Here is a 17,196-nt window from a genome sequence, read left to right as displayed (position 1 = left end):
TGTTAAGAGAGGGACAAGCCATAATTAGTAGCTAGCCAAGCCATGAAGGCATATATTAATAGCACCTAGCCTGCTTGTTGGCAGTTTCCATGTATCAAAAGCAGTAAGAATATTTCCACTAATAGATATTCAAAACCTAAAACCTTATATAATCCCTTTATTAGCAATTCTAACATCTGAGTGCACACTGAGAAGAAACGTAAATGAAGACATAGTGCTGGTTACAGCCTAAATCCAGCTCCATTTGTAATTCCGTCCAGCTGCTTGTATGACTTACTGACCTCCATCGGATAGGATAGAACACTGCAGACCACTTCTGCTAAATGTTAACTCTGACTTTATGGATTACAGTTCTAAAACCGTAAGACAGATCCACTCAGCGGATGGAAGAGGAGAGACCCTCGCACTCCTTCACTCCTAGAGACGCATGCTGCTCAGTCTTATTGCAGTTGCTTCAAATTAGAAATCTTGGCAAGTGCTGGTTTATAAAGGAGTGGGGCTAGTCTAGCGGGGAAAACTGGATCCTCTGCAACTTGCAAGCAAGTTCTTTACCGGAGAACAGATCTGCTGCTGAAGTGACACTTTGGGATTGGAGGTTTCATAGGAATTACAGAATTCTTTACTCCCTGTGCAAACTTATGGGAAAGTTGGGCTGCAAGATTTTTCCTGGGATGGTGGAAGATAAGGTAAGATACATGCTAGCATATCATGACAACTTGATAGTAGATAGAACAGCTGGAGCCAAGCTGAGTTTGAAAACCCTACTAATGCTGATGATTAAGGGATTCAGCTCTTCAGCGTCACATTACCAACTATGTACAGAATATTATATACTCAAGCCTATGATAAAAAACCTGACATAGTCATAGCCTAGAAAACAAGGGTGCACTGTGCCTCAAGATGTTTCTAGGTCTTCATCTTAGTCTTAAAGAAAAAGTTATTCTTAGACTAATCCACAGTGATCAGTAAGTCGGGTCTTTGTGGTTTCTGAAATATGGTCTGCGAGCTCTCATCCACATGGCTGTCTTATAGGGCTTCTATAGGGCTACCTGGGACTCTACTGAATTTCATACAGGGACATACAGAGGTAAAATCATGATTGATCAGGCACAGTATGTATGGAGGTGGACCCCCTCGAAGCATTGTACACTTGATGGAGCTTGTAGTGCAACACACAGAGGTTGTGCAGCTTTCTTAGCATCATACAGTAGATGATTGCTACTAGAAGCAAAAACATGTATACAGGGGGGATTTATCCAAACCGGTCCACAGGAAATGTATTGGAGATGCCACAAAAATCAATCATACTCATTTTAAGAAACCTCTCTGAACTTGTATAGTCATAAAGGACCTTTCTTCTCTTAATCTGGAGGCTACTTGGGTGCTTTTCTCTTATTCTGCATCAACGATTAATTTAGGAAGTATTTACTTCTACGATCTGCACAACCTCAGCAGATCAGTATCGTGTATCAGTGCAGATATCTCCTTACAGTCAGATGTAAATTGGGTGGAATAATTGAATTCAGTTGAAGTGAAAGTAGTCAAAATCTGGAAACAGATCAGCATTGTTACACTAGAAAAATTGTTAGCTCAGCCAGCCTTGCTATTCCACCCCACCAAGTGCATGGGAGCAGAGAGCCACTGCTGATTAACATAGAAGAGAAAGGGAAGTTGTCCAGCAACGCGGGTGGTGTGCAGCACTTCTTCATGTCAGCATTTCAGTAAAAAGATATGGACAAAATAAACCTCAACATGGATATTCTACACGCCATGATGACTAAGAGCTCCTACTCAAAGCATGTAGCTGTTTAAATACCCATGTTGTTGTTTTTTTTTTTGAATCCATGTCTTTTATTGAAATGCTGAAATAATTAAATCCTTTAAACCGCTCAATTTAATGAAAAAGGACCATTACTTATCTGAGGACTGACAAGGTGCAGACCTCATGGGTTATTTCTAGATGTATTCTGCATAGTTAGAAATCACCTTGTCTTTTGTATCATGTGGGAGTAATCTATAGCCATTTCTTTTTGGGTAGATAATGAAAACTTGGTGGAACCCCAAGGATGCCGTGATTTGTATGTAGGAGACCGAAAAAGTCTCTCAGTATTGACAGACTTCAGATATGAAAAGTTTTGGGTGGTGGCAGGGAGACCCTAATCTTAACAATAATTATGGGCTCCACTACAAAGCCTGGCATAGGCCCCCATTCTTCATCAATAGCTATTAACTTTGGAAATGGCCTCCCTAACTTGGCCTCTCCATGAACATTTCAGGTGCAGACTGACCATTTGGGCCATGCCGTTACCATTGGGTCATTACATTAACCCTGCTTGAGTGCATTAAGTTTATTGAGGGGTTGTTAGGGGTCCATAATCAGCATTGACTCAGAGCCCAGATCACTTTTAGTCTAATTTAGCCCTGCGATTCATTGTCCACTGCATGCTCAAGTCCTTTCACGCCATTACCAATAGTCAATACCCAGAGTTGGTGTCAGCATCAAACAAGGTCGGGCAGATGCTTGGCCCCATTGGACACACTTGTGTTATATAGTTTATTGGGTGGGTGAATGAGAGAAGTTGAGGGACTTTGGGCTACTGTGACTCTATCACCCAATGGTCCATGTAAACCTGGAGCCAGTTTCCCTCACCTCTAAAGCTTCTAAATAGATAGGCCCCCTCAGTTACTGGGCTTCATAGCTATGCCTGCTACCCTACTGGTTACCTAATGCAGGCATAACGTTTTTTTTAGATATTTCAACATTACCATTGAACAGATAATACTTTTATTGCTGTTGGTTTATAACTGGTAAGATATTAATTAACACCACTATTTATATAGGAAATACTTTTATCTCATCCAGAATCAATGTCTCTTTGGTGGGAAGAAACGAGACTACAGCTAATAGTTTGTGTCATTTGCTTTAGAAAACAGTTCAAAGTGAAGAGCAAACTAAACCAACAGTCTGGTGTGCCTGAGTTTTCAGAGAAAGATAAAGTGCCTTGCAAAAGTATTCACCCCCCACCTCTTTGGTGTTTTTCTTGTTTAGTTGCATTACAACCTGGAATTAAAATAGATTTTTGGAGGGTTTGTACTATTTCACTTCACAACATGAAGACCACTTTCAGGCTGGATTTACACAAACGTATACTGGCTCGGTTTTCATGCCGAGCCGATATACGTCATCTCTTTCTGCAGAGGGGGGGGGGCTGGAAGAGCCAGGAGCAGTGCTCTGAGCTCCCGCCCCCTCTCTGCCTCCTCTCCACCCCTCTGCACTATTTGCAATGGGGAGAGGTGGGATGGGGGCAGGGCTAATTCGGAAAACTTAGCCCTGCCCCTGTCCCGCCTCCTTTCATTGCAAATAGTGCAGAGGGGTGGAGAGGAGGCAGAGAGGGGGCGAGAGCTCAGTTCCTACTCCTGGCTCTTCCACCCCCCCCCCCTGCCGATGAGGACACCGTATATCGGCTCGGCATGAAAACAGAGCCAATATATATTCGTGTGAATCCAGCCTAAGGGCGCCCACCCACTGGCGTTTTTTTTTCCTTTGCGTTTTGCGTTTTTTCTCAAGAGCAATTAGTTTTGAATGTGTTCCTGTCCACTGGCGTTTTTTTTTTCGGTCCGTTGCGATTTTTAAGATAGGAACTGTCAGTTGCATATGTGTCCTTATTTTTTTCGTAATGCACCCATGAATGTCAATGGAAATGGCGCGAAAAAGCCACGAAAATGCCGCGAAAATGCTGCGGAAAACGCGCCAAAAACGCTGCGTTTTTCACGCACGGAAATCGCAAACGCCAGTGGGTAGGCGCCCTTAAGGTGCAAAATATTTTTTTGACTGTGATAATTAGGACCAAAAACCAAGAACTTTATTGTGCGTAAGTATTCCCCACTTGAAATTTAATACCTTGTGGAGCCACCTTTTGATGTCATTACAGATGCAAGTCTCCTGGCTTGTGTCTCTATTCGCTTAGCACATCTAGACACTGGGATTTTTGTCCTTTCTTCCAGGCAAAATGGTTCCAATGCCTTCACGTTAGGTGTGATACATGAGTGTTCAGCAGTTTTTAAGTCATGTCACAGGTTCCCAGTTGCCTTGAGGCCTGGGCTTTGATTGGATTATTCCAAGACACTTCCATGTTTCCCCTTAGATCACTCAAGTGTAGCTTTAGCAGTATGTTTATGGCCATTGTCTTGCTGGAAGGTAAACCATCCCAGTCTCACATCTCTGGCAGACTGATACAGGCTTTCCTCAAGAGTTGCCCTGCATTTACTGCCATGCATATTTCTTTCAAACCTAACGAGTTTTCCAGTCCATGCAGATGAAATTTTCCCCAAAACATGATATTGCCACCACCATGCTTCAATGTGGGAATGGTGTTCTTGGGGTGATAGGAAATGTTCGATTTGCACCTCAAATAGTGTTTCCCATGATGGCCAAAAAGTTCAGTTTTAGTCTCACGTGACCAGAAACCTTCCATGTGCTTGCATGGTGGGCCACAATCCAAGTGTGCTTTCTTATGTTATCTTTAAACAATTGCTTTATTCTCTCTTCTATAAAGCCCCACTGAGTGAAGTGTACAGCTTAAGGCCCTTTTATAGGCAATGATTATTGTTCAAAATTCATTCAACTGTCCGAAAGTGAGCAATAATCGTTACATGTAAGCACAGACAGTTGCACACTATTTGTTCATTTGTCGTTTAGCACTGTTTTTTAGCGGCATAAAAATAGTTGCCAGGGCACTCAAAATTCGCTCCATTTGAATAGAAATTGATCAGTATTTTGAGTGGCTTGACAACTAAACAATGTACTCATTGCGTACGCCTAGCATACATAATGAGTACATTGTTTACTTTGCTGGGAGAAGACAAAGGAATCCTGCTGGCCAGATAATGCCTCGCATAAACACACACCTGAGCAAAAAACTAGTTCTACTTCTACTAAAGTTTACTTTAGCTAATGAGGGAAATAGAGCCATTATCTGTGCGCATAATTTAATGCAAACATGTTGTCAATTTGTTTAGTCGTTCTGCCGTTTAGGTGATTATCTTTGTGTGTAAAGGGCCTTTCATTGTGGCCCTATGGACAGACACTTTCATCTTCACTTTGGAACTTTGGAGCTCCTTCCGAGTTTTGCTGATGCCTTTGTTGAATCTCCGTTAAATGCCCTCCTTACCTGGTCTGTGAGTTTTGGTGGGCAGCCTTTTCCTGTCAGGTTTGTAGCTGTGACATAGTTTTTTCATTGTGGTATAAGGGATATAATGGTACTCTGAGGATATTTAAAGTTTGAGATATTTTATATAACTGAACCCTAAGTCTATACTTCTCCATAACTTTGCTTGTGACCTTTTTGGAGAGCTCATTGGTTTCCATGTTGCTTGCTTAATCGTGTGGCAAAATTCAAAGGCCTTTCAAAGTAGATATATTTATACTGACATCATGTGGCACTTTCATTGCATACAGAGGGAATGAATTCAACTAATTATGTGACTACTGAAGTTATTTTGTTGGACCAGACCTTATCTAGAGGCTTCATTACAAAGGGGCTGAATACATATGCACTCACAGCTTTTCATTTTTTATTTTTATTTTTTTGTTTTTTTCTGATGTAACAACTTGGATTATTTTGTCAGGTCCATTACATAAAGTCTAAATTAAAATCAACTTTAATTTCAGGTTACAATGCAACAAAATAGGAAAAAGCTAAGGGGTTGTGAATACTTTTGCAAGTCACTGCAGATAGATAGATAGAGAGATAGAGAGATAGATAGATATGAGATAGATAGAGAGATAGATAGATATGAGATAGAGAGATATGAGATAGATAGAGAGATAGATAGATATGAGATAGAGAGATATGAGATAGATAGATAGATATCACATATAATGGGATGCTTTAGTACAGGGTAACATTGTCTTTGCTCTTTGCTGTAAGTCCATAGACTTTTTTAGAAGCTTTGTTTACAGTGGATTTTGGAGAGGATTACTCATTGTTATCATATTTTTAAACTATTATTTTTCCAACAAATGAACTAGAATTTATGTACTATGTGGCAGTTCAAGGTTTCCATGTAACATGAACAGTAAACACACTCATACAAAAAGAAAAAAGTGCTTTAACCCCTTCCCGCTTCATGACGTACCGGTACGTCATGGAGCGGCGGGGTATGTATGAAGAGAGCAGTGCGGGCATCAGCTGTTTATAACAGCTGACACCCGCGGGCAATAGCCGATCGCTGCTATTAACCATTTAAATTCTGCTGTCAATTCTGACAGCGGCATTTAAATCCCCCGAACGATGTTCGGGGGTCCTGCACGGCCCCCCCCGCGGTGAGATCGGGGAAGCCGTGCAGGTGTCATGGCAGCCGGGGGCCTTTAGGCCCCAGGGCTGCCTTACCAGACTGCCTATCAAGCCATCCCCGTGGGGTGGCTTGATAGACTGCCTGTTAAATTGCAGTATGACGTAATGCTATAGCATTATGTCATACTGCAGGAGCGATCAAAGCATCGCATGTTAAAGTCCCCCAGGGGGACTTCAAAGTAAAGTTAAAAAAAATCAATAAAGTTTTTTTAATTGTAAAAAAAAAAAAGTTATAAAAGTTTAAATCACCCCCCTTTTGCCATATCTATTATTAAAAAATCTAAATTATAAAATAAAAATATGTATTTGGTATCGCCGCGTCCGTAAAAGTCTGATCTATCAAAGTAGTGCATTATTTTGCCAGAAATGCACTTTTTTAGTTACCCTGTCTCCCAGAAAAAACGCAATAAAAAGCAATTAAAAAGTCGTATGTACTCCAAATTGATACTGTCGGAAACTACAGGACATCCCGCAAAAAACGAGCCCTTGCTCAACTACGTCAACGGAAAAATTAAAAAAGTTATTGCGCGCACAAAATGACCGCAGAAAATAATTTTAAAGAAATTAAATGTCTTTGAAAAAAAAAAAAAAGAGTAGTATAGTAAGAGAAAATCTATACAACTTTGGTATCGTAGTAATCGTACTGACCCATAGAATAAAGTCATCATGTCACTTTTGTTGCCGTTTGTGCGCCGTAGAAACAAGATGCACTAAAAGATGGCAAAATGTGTTTTGTTTTTTTTCATTTTACTCCACTTAGAATGTTTTTAAAGTTTTTCAGTACATTATATGGTACTTTAAATAGCACCATTGAAAAATACAACTCGTCCTGCAAAAAACAAGCCCTGATACAGCGACGTCGATGGATAAATAAAGGAGTTATGATTTTTTTGAAGGGAGGAGGAAAAAATGAAAAAAGAAAAAGGGGCAGCGTCATTAAGGGGTTAAAGTGTTTTAAAGGGAAAACTTGGTGAAAACCAATTTCACATCATTATTATTCATGTTTTTAGATGGTGGTATTTACAGTACCAAGGCATTGTGTGGCTCTTCTACTTATGCATCACACAGAAAACTAATTTGGTGGGTATGCTGTTGGCAACAGAGAATAGTTATTTAGGCAACTGCATGGAAATATTGTTTGTCCAATGAATGACACTTATTTGGGCACCATGCTGTAACATACTGTTTGTTATGGTTACTTGTTTACTGTATAGCTGCTATCAAATTGAAAGGGGGCACCTACAGATGGTACTACACAGCAGATCGTCCAGTGTAAGAATTTTCTTGATAGTCATACCAAGTATTAGAGATGAGTGAACCAAACCCATGGAAACCCAATCCGGGTTGAATTTTGCTGAAAATTCAGCGTATCAAGAACCCAAACCTCAGACAGTTTGTTTCTGCCAAAGCAGATGCCATAAAAACCCTTAAAAACAAGGCCTGATTGTTGTCCAAGAGCCCTGTGGCGGGGGGGTGGTAGCGCTGGTGGTACCTTTTCAATGAATGTAGCCCAGTGGTTAATACTCTTGCATTGTACCGCTGGGGTCCTAGGTTTAAATCTGACCAAGGACAACATCTGCATGGAGATTGTATGTTCTTTTTGTGTTTCTTCTTCTTGTTGTTCTTTTCCTTCTCCTCCAGAGAAGGAAGAAGCATGCTGGCAAACATTGTTGGCTTGCAATGCTAGTGTCCTAGGTTCAACCAAGGACAACATCTGCACAGTTTGTATGGTTCCTGATCTTCTCCTCCTCTGGAAAAGGAAGAAGGAGCATGATAGTTCTTTTTGTGCCTCTCTTCCTCCAGAGAAGGAAGATGCATGGTGGCTCAGTGGTTAGCACTGTTGCCTTGTAGCGCCACAGTCCTAAGTTCAAAATCTGCCCCAAGACAACATCTGCATGGTTTTTTTTAAATCCATGCAGATTTTGTCCTTGATCAGATTTGAACCACCGTATTTTATGACGTTTGGTTTAAATTAATTCGGACCAAGCCAAAATTTTCGGACATTTGGCAAAACTGAACTGTTGAAAAATGTGCTCACCTCTTCCAAACATAGAGAGCAAGAACAGCTCTGGGGACAATAATTAAAATAGTTCATGGTATTAAGTACAAAAACTTCTAAGTACCAATTTCTTTCATTAATAAAATGAGTATTAAAGTCAATAAAATAAACTAAATGAAAAAATTAACTAATGTTTATCAGGTAGCTCTGCACAGAGACCTTCTTTTGAAATGTAGTTATCATGTTATACATTTTGAATATTACCCTAAAGCCACATTATATATTGTATCACATTGTGTGCACACAGTGCATGCTACTAATATATTATTATTGGTTTAGTAAAATAATGCTTTTATGGTTCAAAAGTACTTTATTAAAGAACTGTAGGATACAATAAGAAATCGTTTTACATTCAAAATATGTTTTACAGCAGAATGATACATTTCCTTTTTGCTAACTCAAACTGATTAATTTTTGTGTTTTAATCTATATAAACAGTCATGGGAAAACTAGGTCTGCGCTCTCACCAGACGCGTTTAGACCTTAACTATGTCAACAGGGAAGGGATAACGAGGAGGGAGAAGTAGGAGGAAGGGGGGGGGGGGGGGGGGAGTGAGTGGTATTCCCTACAGCCAAAAGTCCCTATCCTACTTAGAGTGACGATCTTATTAAGTAGAAAATGAAGTAGATTTTATGCTTATGAAGTTATAACACCAAATGCCAACCACGCATCCAAGCGTATACAGAATATTATCCACACTGCCAATGTGTTGTACAAGCTAGCGTGTTTGTTGTCATCATCAGCATCAAGCTCTTCCATATGTATTTTATCATCTAATGCTTCTAGCCATAGCAGTCATTTTGGGGGTGATGTTGATTTCCATAGCTTAGGGATAAGTTGACGCATGGCTAGGAGAGAGAATCTGAGTAGACTTACTTTGGTCCTTGCCAGAGAGTCTGGGAGCAGTGTAAGGAGAGCCATTTCTGGGGAGAAGGTCAGGGAAGAGTTAAAAACTGTATTGTATAGGCTATTTATGTTGTGCCATGTAGGCAGGAGCAAAGGGCAGGACCACCATATATGTAAGAAGGAGCCTACACCTGAGAAGCATCTCCAGTAAATGTTTGGGGACTGGGGGAACATTTTGGCCAATCGCAATGGAGTTCTGTATCATTGGGTTAGAAGTTGATAGTTGAGTTCTTGGAACTTGCTGGACCTAGAAGTTTTGTGTGTCAGGATAAAGATTTTGGCCCATTGTTTCTCTGTGAAAGTTTTACCTATTTGTTTTTCTGAACCTTGCTTAAATATCGATGGGTCTTTCCTTGTCTCCTCTGAAAGCAAAATATGGTATACCTGAGAGATCTCTTTTGTCGGTGGGGTGGATGACATGCATAATTTTTCAAATTGAGATAAAGAAGCTATGAGTTGTGTACTAGGACTGAGATATTGCATGGATGTACGTGTCTGTAAATACTGAAATCATGCCCCAGCCAACGGACCCCCTCTGCCCTTTAGCTCGCATAGTGACCTCATACCTAACTCTGAGTTTCTAATCTAGAGAGTAATGTGGAACCAGTAAACCATGCCATAAACTCTGGGTTGCCCAGTAGGTGTGTGAGTTGTCCAGGTCGAGATACTACACTTAAGCGTGTCGCTAGTCTATCCCATGTATCTAACAGATTGCTCATGAGTAGTGTTAAATTAGGTATTTGTCAGAATGCGCCGCAAGGTAGTCAAAAGATACCCTGTGCTTCGTACAGTGGGGAGTCTTGCTCCATTTCTTACCATAATTTGGAAGAGCGATTATGGATAAAGGCCCATTTAGACACAATGATTATCACTCAAAATTTGCTCAAAGGCAATCTTTTGAGCGATACTGTTTTGTGCATTTACACAGCAAGATGATTGCTCAAACGGCAGTTTGATTGGCAGTTTTGAGCGTTCGCTTTGCATAAGCTCTTAAGTAGCTAACTCCCTCTGTATACAGAAGACAACTGGAGAGCTTTGTTCTCTATACAGCTGCTGTGTTCTCGGAGGGCTCAGTTGGTACTCCGCTGAAGCGCTGTCTTCTGCATACTCCTGCTGTGTTCTCCAAGCAGGACACCAGCTGAAAGAATAGTATCAGCGGTATCCTGCTGAGAACTCATCGTGTGGTCCTGATAAGACTCATCACTGTCTTTCACCTAGCTGAAATACAATGATGAGCGAATTGTTAACGAAAACTGCACAATGGATGTGCATTTAGATACGATTACTGTTCAAAACACGGCTTTGAGCCAATTTTGAGCAAAAATCGTTGTGTCTAAATGACACTTAAGGTACATGATACATTTACATATGGCAGCACCATGGTATAAGGTGATGTTTGGCAGGCCCGCCCCTCCTTTCTATTTTCTCTGTGTAAGTGTTCTGAAACTGGTGTTACCCCAGCCAAATTTAATGGTGACTCTACATATATGGGAGAAGTAGTATCTGGGTAATTTGATGGGGAGAGTTTGGCATACATATAAGAATTTAGGAAGAGAGTCCATTTTTAGTACGTTAATCCTGACAAACCAGGAAAACATAAGGGGTCGCCATTTCTGCAAATCTGTCTCTAGTGTCTAGTGTTTATAGTTTAAGTTGAATAGCTGGGGCGTATCAGCTGACAAGGATATCCCCAGATATTTAATGGCGTCTTAATTCCCGTATTATGGATTTTAATTGGGATGCTTCTTTGGTTAGGAAAGTTATATTGAGAATTTCTGATTTGTGAATAGTGACTTTGAAGTTGTTGACTTTTCTGAATTTTTCAAATGCTTTTAGGATGGTTGGGAGAGCAATTCTAGGGTTTGTTATGTATATTAGGAGATCGCCGGCGAATAGAGCTAATTTATGTTCATGCGATCCCATTTTGATTCCCTGTATATTAGGAATTATCCAAAAAGGGGAACAGAGGACATCCCAGTCTGGTGCAATTTTTAATTTCTAATGGCAACAATAGCGATCCGGTAATTCAATCCCTTGCTGTTGGATGGTTGTATAGGGCCATAATCCAGTTTCGAAATCGGGGACCCATACCTATCATTCGCAGGGCCGACTCTATGGAATCCCAGTGAACTCTATCACAAGCTTTCTCTGTATCTATCGACAACAGACATATAGGAACCCCAGAGATGTGAGCCGCGAAATCAGCAGTATCAATTTTTATAGTATATCTCTAGCTTCGCCTCCTGGAACGAAGCCTGTGTGTTCTTTATGGATCAAAGAGGGAATTATGGGTGCCGGTCCTTACCAGGGTTCGGAATTACCGTTATGACTGCCTGCAGAGCTTGGGAAGGGAAAGGGTGGTATTTAGATATGGCATTGAATGCTTTAAGTAAAAGTGGAGCCAGCATAGTCTATAGAACTGGGGTTTGACCCCATTGGGTCCAGGGCTTTTGCCTACTTTTAGGTTTTTTTATAGCTTCCAGCCTTTTTGTGTTTCGTGAAGTCGAGTTCTAGTTCAGCAGCAGTCATCCGTGGTATAGGGTCAGGAGAATGATTACTAGGTATGAAGTGATATTTTCTGTTTGTGAATGCTGTTCCCCTGTATTCCCTTTAGTAAAATAATGATTTTAAATATAAATGCAACATTTTCTAGAAAAGAGGGACATGTATTATGGAATATTGCCCTTACCTTTGCCCATATCATAGGCTTCAGAGGTGCTTGCATACAGGTTCACCTAGGGTCCCACATCAAAAGATCCCAGGAAGCCATATATGGTGACAAACTAATTTGCATCAATGCTTTGCAATCCTGTATGCAAATCTGTCCAAGGGCTGAGGATTGATGTGGACGGTCTCCATTTCTGGCACTAACTAAACAATGGGAAAATAATACTCAGAAATAATTTATTCTGACATTGTTGATCATAGATCCTCAGTACATATCAGATGTCCCCAAGAGAACTGCTGGCCTACAGAAAATGTAAAAATAATTCCAGCTTAAATATTACAATATGCTGATGCTTGTAGATGATTACACAAGGAAATAAAGCCGTTCATACAATGAACTCTTCAGCATATTGGCCCAATACAAATAAATGACGTCATTGCAATAACACTTTACTAAGTAAACGCAATTATACTATTAACATGATAGCAGGGAGAGACATGGGGACTGCAGGTGCCTGGACGCTTACCCAAGGAAATAAAGCCTTAGCCTCTGATTGTCTGCAGTAGTAGTTAACCCCATATGCAGAACTGGTTTTCCATCATGGAGGTCTGGAACAATTCAATGTAAAGGGAACCTCTCACATCCCCACAGCACTATAAACTCAGATATGGTACTGTTAGGGCACATGGCGGGGAACCAGGGGATGTATTTTTTATACTCACCCACATCGCGCAAGTCAACGGCGTTCCCTTCTGAAGTCAGCACACGGCACGAAAATCTGACTCTTTTCAGTGTTCTGTGTGTATGCTCTCCTATGCAAGTCTATGGGAGAGCATCTGGTCCCCTAATAGAACCATAACCTAGTTTATGGTGCCGTGGGGATGGGACAGGTTCCCTTTAATCTGGAAGGCATTGGAGAATTCCAACACTCTTCTTGCTTTTTATATGGTCATCCGGTATTCTCCTATTTATATCATGCATCCAGGTCCCAAGATCAAAAAATTGTAAAGATACTATGTTGCAAATGTAGATGTGCGCGTTTGGATTAGGACTTCCACTATCTTAGTATGAGTATAAAGAATACATTGTCTATATAATTGCCAACAGTCCTCAGAACTGACTGCAAAAGGAGCAAACTTACCCCAAAGTAGGTGTTTTGTGGGCATTCCTGGATGTTTTAGGGGCACCTCTGGACAGTCTTTAAAAATTGGACCTAAAACAACCTTCTGATTCTGGACAAAGATGGCTGCGCCATTTCTCTAACTATCTGATACACACTGTGTATTAGTATGCATTGGTAGTTTAATACACTACATGCTACTCTGACTGGTCAGCACTGATCATGTGGGCAACACTGGTTAATCAAAGCAGGCGTAATGTTAGACCAATGATGCAAAGTAATACACAGTGTGTCACAAAGTCAGAGAAGTGGTGCTGTCATCATTGTTCATTAACTCACATGTGGATGGCATTGTGAAAAGTTGAGTGGTATACTTGCTATCAGCTGTATAATCAAAAGTAGTAAAAACTGCTTGTTTTCTAAGCTGGGGGTTGTAGGATGTTAAGAGACAGTCCCGAGTGCTTGCCTTTGGTCTTAGGCCTAGTGAGGCTCTTTTTTTAAAGGCATCCCAGTTGCTGGGGTTGGTTATTATCGGCTGATGCAGTAGGGATGTGAGTGATCAGGATGAAATATTGCACACAATATACACAGAAGTGTTACCAATGATTACTTGAGGTACTGCGTGGATGCTGGTCACCCGGTGTTGGTTGAACTGGCTCTCACACTGTAACAGAATATCCACTCCGGTCCACAGGGCTCTAGTTAGCACACAATGCTTTAGTTAAAGCTCTGGTCAGGCACAATGTAGACTGGTGCATAGAGCCAAAGTTGTCCATTTCCATGACCTGAGGTTACTGTACATGTAGCGTACTCCACCATTACCTCTAGCTGTGACACTCTCCTTCCGTTATTCACACCATTACTTTTTACATTGGCCAATGCTTAGACCTTCTTACGAGAACCTGTTCTGCTTTATCCTCTCCCAGCCTACTTGCGATGCTTGCACCTGAGAAAATAGTGCAACGAAATCAAGATGTTGAAAGGCATCTATTGATATTTGCTATGTAACAAGACCCCCATTCCAGTAGCAGGAGAAGGCCCATTTACATGCAACGATAATCTTTCAATCATTTTGCATAAAGTACTAATGGACACTAATGCCCATTAGTACTTTATCAGCTTCATTTGTGTGTAAGAGAGCCTCCGGGAGCTGCTTGCAGAACTCAGCAGGTTGTCTGAGCTCAGCAGTCCGTGCCAGAACACTGGAGCTGATTGCAAAGAGAAAATGTTATCTCTAGCCCCCATACAGAACACAGTCTGTGGGCTGTTTTCTCACATGGGCTGCAAAGAGAGTACAATATTATCTCCTGCTCCTGTGGAGAACACAGCCTGCGGTCTGAACAATGGTTTTTAAGCTCACCTAAAAATCATCGTTTACACGAAAAGTGCGCAAGGGTAGCATTTACGCAACGATTATCGCTCATATGTGATCGTTTTAATGAATTTTGAGCGATAATCATTGTGTGTAAATAGGCCTTAAAGGACCAGTTTGTTGTAGATCATTGAATGCTCTGGCCAGTAACGTAAAACCACTGCCTTCTACCAGTAGTCCGTGGGTTCTAGTGATGTCACTAAGTCTAATACAATGGCTGCACTTGATCAGTCTCCATCAGGGATAAGCTCCTGTAGATTATGCATGGTAAGCAAGTTAAGCTCCATTTACATGCAACGATTAACGCTCAAAATCCATCCAAACAATGGCTTTTGAGCGATAATCATTGAATGTAAATGCTTCCTGCTTTCACTCATTGGCTAAATGAGGATTTTTAGGCGAGTATAAAATCCATCATCCAGCTAGAGAGAGATAGCAGAGATGTTATGTTCTGCATGGGAGCTGCTAATTACATTGTATTTAGTTGCCAGCCTGTGGCAGCCCATGCAAAGACAAGGCAGCTGAGTGCAAAGTCCAGACCACATGCTTGGATTTGCAAATAGCTGCTGGAGGCTCATTTACATGCAAATGAAACTGATGAAGTGCTAATGGGCATTAGTGCCCATTAGTACTTTATGCAAAATGATCCTTGAAACTGTCAGTCTTTCAATTGTTTGAAAGATTGTGTTTGCATGTAAATGAGCCTTAATTCTAGAGATCAGAAGCTTACAATAATCAGGAAATGAGATATGAAGAAGGGTGATGTGTCAGAGTCATGATTTAGTATTCGCTTTCCTTCTGTGGTGGAAGCTCAGAGCTCAGTTTTTCTGATACAGAGCAGCAAATCCTCTGCTTAGAAATAGAGCTAAATTGATCGAGCCTATAGCGAGGAGACCTGAACGCAGCTATTGCTGTGCATGTGTGGTACCGCTTCATCCATTTCAATGGGGTTGACCGAGATAGCTGAGCACTTCGTAATCGGCTGTTTCCGTCAACAGCACTGGAATGAATGAGTGGCAGCCATGCATGGATGGCCAGGAGAAGTGACGCCCGCAGTGACAAGAAGCAGAGACTCCTGTTCTTCGGATTGGTGCCAGTCTCAGTGGTGAGACATCCACCAATCAGACTTTTATCACCTATCCTACGAAGCAGAGTAGAGCTTCAGTAATGAACATCTAACTGATTTAAAAAGTAAACTAAAGCATCCATGCTGTGATGATGGGACCTCCTATCTATAGATCTACCCTACAATATCCTATGTGCAAGTCAAACGTGGTATTGGTACAGCATGTAGAGGCAATCTGTTATGTAGATCCTCTTCAATCCTTGGGGAAGAAATTCAAAATGGCTTCTGTTGAGTTCATATAAAACCCATTGCCAGGATTATGTGTTTACCCTATAAATATTTCTCTGGGGTCTGCAGGTAAATTTTACAAGTTAAAGAAAAGTAACTTTTCATTCTATTTGCCTAGTTGATGTTGATAGTTTTCATTAATACAACTTATTACTAAGCATACATAGACATAAGCCAACTAACGTTAGGTCACAGCTAGGCAATGCAATGTTCTTCCATCTTATCGTATGGAATGAGCGCACATTACACCAGAGCACAGCACAGCTTCATATTCTCCGAGGGCTTAATTGAGTTTTTATAAGATCAAAGGAGATTTGCTGTGAACATTTTCCTATGCGCCAGAATGTTTTGGGTCAACTATCATCTAAAGTCTTGTAAGGAGCCTCCGATTCAGTAATGTCTTCTCCTATTACCACCTAGTGTTTTTCCCTCCTTAACAGTCACATTTTGTATGTTGCTCTTTGTTGTAGCTTATTTTAATAGGATGTTGCCACTTTGTTGTAACGTGTCTGGCGCTAGTATGAAGAAAATTATGAAATCTGGAGCTTTTATCCAAGTACACAAATATTCGCTAATATCACTTGGGGACAAGAAATAAAATTAAGTAATTCAGTTACAGCTTAGCCGGATATGTAGGAAAAGGATGAAAAGGATCTTGAAATATGTAATTTATTGGAATTATTAGGATTTATTTCAAAATATGCTGTCCCTTGAAGAATTGTTAAGCCTGTAACACATTATTTCATTTCATGACCACAGCTTTTGAATTAAAGTGATTTTTTTGCACTGATTCACAAAATCTAGGATATCATCAAGAGCGCAGTTATAGTTGGCATTTCACTAGGCATTGTGCGACTACCCATTAAGCAATTATATACTTGGTATCCCTATGTCCTGTTACCCACATTATCCCATATTACAAACACACTACCATTTTATACAGCACTTCTCTTCAAACCAGAATAAAAGTCTAAAAGAAATAAATATATAAATTAAATATTGAAATGAGAACAGAGTTTTTTTGGAATGCAAATCTAAAAATGGGCATTTCAATATAGAAATACCTCTTTAAGGGGCCTTTAGGCTGGGTTCACAGGGGTCGGATTTGCCGCGGAAATTCCGTCCGTCGCCGCTGCAAATCCCAGGATTAGCCAGCCATGTGGACGAGATTTCTCAGAAATCTCGTCCACACAGGATGGCAAATCCGCCGTGGCAAAGCCGGCAGAAGCCAGCACTGCGGCGCGGATTAGCCGGCCGCAGCATGCTCATTCTTTTTCTTCCTCCGCTGCGGCCTCGCTCTCCTCTATGGGAGCGCCAGCCGCAGCGTAAGAGCGAGCGGCTGGGCTGCTTCAAAACCCGC

At 41.0% G+C, this 17,196-nt stretch overlaps 1 protein-coding gene across 1 annotated transcript in view; it reads left to right on the top strand.

Annotated features, from left to right (window-relative positions):
- The first annotated feature begins 352 nt into the window (after positions 1–352).
- Positions 353–17,196, top strand: part of C1QTNF7 (C1q and TNF related 7) — a 79,336-nt gene continuing 62,492 nt past the window's right edge. Inside the window, exon 1 of the mRNA XM_066574637.1 lies at positions 353–686. The gene's annotated coding sequence lies outside the window, so the exon portion shown is untranslated. The remainder of the gene's footprint in view (positions 687–17,196) is intronic.

This window comes from Eleutherodactylus coqui, chromosome 7 (genome assembly GCF_035609145.1).
Source record: "Eleutherodactylus coqui strain aEleCoq1 chromosome 7, aEleCoq1.hap1, whole genome shotgun sequence".
In the NCBI taxonomy this organism is placed as follows: Eukaryota; Metazoa; Chordata; class Amphibia; order Anura; family Eleutherodactylidae; genus Eleutherodactylus; species Eleutherodactylus coqui.
This window is presented reverse-complemented; position numbering and strand designations above follow the sequence as displayed.